A 2935-nucleotide genomic window follows, 5' to 3' on the forward strand; every position below is an offset into this window, starting at 1 on the left:
GTACTTCCTAAATTGGAGTTTGAAGTCACCCTTGTAATTCAGATGAACTGCTAGGAAAAAGCAATTATTATTCTTGCTTAGTCATTTCAGTCATGTCCAACTCTTTGTGACCCCATTTGGGGTTTTCTTAGCAAAGATACTGGAATGGTTTGCCAGTACCTTCTCCAGCTCATTTTACAGATGAAGAAACTGAGGCAAACAGGGTTAAGTGAGTTGCCCAGGGTCACTTATCCAGGAAGTGTCTGAGGCCAGATTTGAACTCACAAAGATGAGTCTTCCTGACTGCAAGCTGGGCACTCTAAACAATGTTTTAAGGTTAAAAACAGTGTCTTCTCCTTAACTGGGAACTGGTGGCTAAATAAAGATGACCACTGAAAAGGAATTCTTATGCTCATAATCAAAATATCAGTCAACAAGCATTTATTAAGTACCTTTTGTGTGTATTAATTGCAAAGCCTAGTATAAGGTGCTGAGGATGTCCCTGGACACAGGAATATCACTGAAAACAAATAAACATAAAAATCTTCCTTTTAAACTTCACTGTCAGAGGCTAAATCTAAAACACTTAGCAGGAAGAGAGAATGGACTGTATACCTTTACCTCCTCAATTCATCTCTCCGATTTGTCTCCTTCCCCTATCTTTCCCAGGTTCCCCCACTGAAATTTACCTCTTTCTACCAGAGAGAGTTCTAATTGTCAGATAGGGCCAAGCTTGCTCAACTGCTAGGCCAGCCAAGCAGGGAGATATGCAGGCTTGTTTTCTTTGTATTTTATTTTTGTTATCCCTCCATCCCTACATTTTTTCCCCTCCTTTTCCTTCCTTTATAGCATGAGTCTCTGTGACTGTTCTTCCTTCCTCATCCTTTCCATAGCTAATTCAGGTCTTGGATGTTCTTCCCTAACAGACAGGTAATATGTATCTGGGAGAGGTCCTGGACATATCTTTCTTCCATATATCTGTGCCATCTATCTAGTCATCCTTGATATTATCAAGGGTGGGTGGACCAAGAACCTTAGTAAACCAGAGCAGTATCACTGTGGTCTCTCTGAACACACTGGCATCAATTAAAGTGATTCTGTGATACAGTGTCAAATTAATAGGTGTCCTTTCTCAGGTCTGGGGTGGGGTTTTCAGTTTCGTTTTGTTTTATTAATTTGCAAATGAAAAATGAGAAGGGGCAAAAGAATGCAGTGCTGAATCTTTCTGTGCCCAGGACAAGTTCCAAGAACTGCTTCCCCAATTTATGGACTAAAACCCTGGGGAAATAGCCCTGGGATTTTAACTGCATTTGTAAATCTCAAGCTTTATGGGATACTTCCTTCCCTCCCCTTCCCTCCCCCCATGAGTAGCAGGGGCAGAGTGCATTTTCATAGTGTAGCCAGAAACCTCTTTTTCAGAGAGGAAATCAAAGGAAAAAGATTATAACCACAGACCAAAATTCTGAGCCCGGAAGTGGGCCCAGGCCCCGGGGGCTCCCCTCACTTGTACTAGAACTCTGTGCCCCTGCCACATTGTAGGTGGGGCAGCTCCCCTCCTCCCACTACTTCCACTCCTAGGGACAAAGGTCAATGGCACCTCAAAACTAGACCACAAGCTGGAATTACAAGATTGGGATATCTACCCCACCCCGACTTGGCTGGCTAAAAAGCAGAGCAGGGGCATCAACTTTCTACACTAAGTACCATTTTCCAGCATCTGACATATATTTAAATATTAAATATCCTATTTTTCATTCTTTCAGCAAACAGAATCTAAACCACCTATCCAGACCCAGTTCTACCAGTGTGTATCTTTCCTTCACACAATATATACACAGTCTATGTATATAACTTCTACCTTTGTCTATATTTAATCGTCCTGGGTGTTTGCTTGCCTACTGTCTGAATTCAAGTATAAACTACTTGAGAACAATAATCATATTTTCCCTATAGCGTCTACCATTGTGTCATGTATCCAGTGTCCGCCATATAAATACTTCCATGAATTGGCTCCATCCCCTTCTCAAAAATCACCATGGAAGGAGATTCCACAGCCTTCCTTGGCAACCTCCTAACTCCTGTAGGCTACTGCAGGAAGAACATTCGTGCTAACCCCATGACAACAGAGACAAAAACAAGCCACAGTTTTAGCGATGGAGACAACACATTCTCCATCACCGTGGTGATTCTCAGTTCTGAGGGCATTTAACTCCCCTGTATCTGTTTTGTAGCCACACTGACTAACTCTGTACATCTCTTCTGAGAATAAGAAAAAAGTACTTTTCATGGCAAACACACCATAAAGAACTCAGAGAAGGAACTAGAAGGGTAGAGAAACCAGATTTATCAAATGGTTGTATTTTGTAAAACTTGCTTGTAACTAAGGAATAAATTAGCTGCTGGGCATTGGTATCTTTTTCTGGGAGAGAGGAGGGAGGGTAAATTTAATCAGCTCACTCTCATTCTTAGCTTTTGCGTATAATCTTTCTAAGAGCAAACCAAAGTGCTAGTTGAGTTCTTCATGGAAATGTAGTCATTGGCGATGGAGGGGCAGCTAGGTGGCACAGTGGATAGAGGCCAGGACTGGAGTCAGGAAGAATCATCCTTGTGAGTTCACATCTGGCCTCAGACACTTACTAGCCATGTGACCCTGAACGAGTCACTTAACCCTGTTTGCCTCAGTTTCCTCATCTATAAAATGAACTGGAGAAGGAAATGGAAAACCATATCAGTATCTTTGTTGGGGACACAACTGAAAAATGACTGAACCACAACAATCTTTTTCCCCCTGAGCCAAATATTTAAAGTCTTTATTAAATCATCTAGAAAAATTGGAACTGCACAAACTACTACTTAGGAGTCTCTTCTAAAGCCTTTCTAATGTAACTCATACAAGTTGGGTGGGGTGATAGGATTGATTCACTCAATCAGCCCCACCCTTCCACTAAAATATAGT

The sequence above is a fragment of the Trichosurus vulpecula genome, chromosome 1 (genome assembly GCF_011100635.1).
Source record: "Trichosurus vulpecula isolate mTriVul1 chromosome 1, mTriVul1.pri, whole genome shotgun sequence".
NCBI classification, from domain to species: Eukaryota; Metazoa; Chordata; class Mammalia; order Diprotodontia; family Phalangeridae; genus Trichosurus; species Trichosurus vulpecula.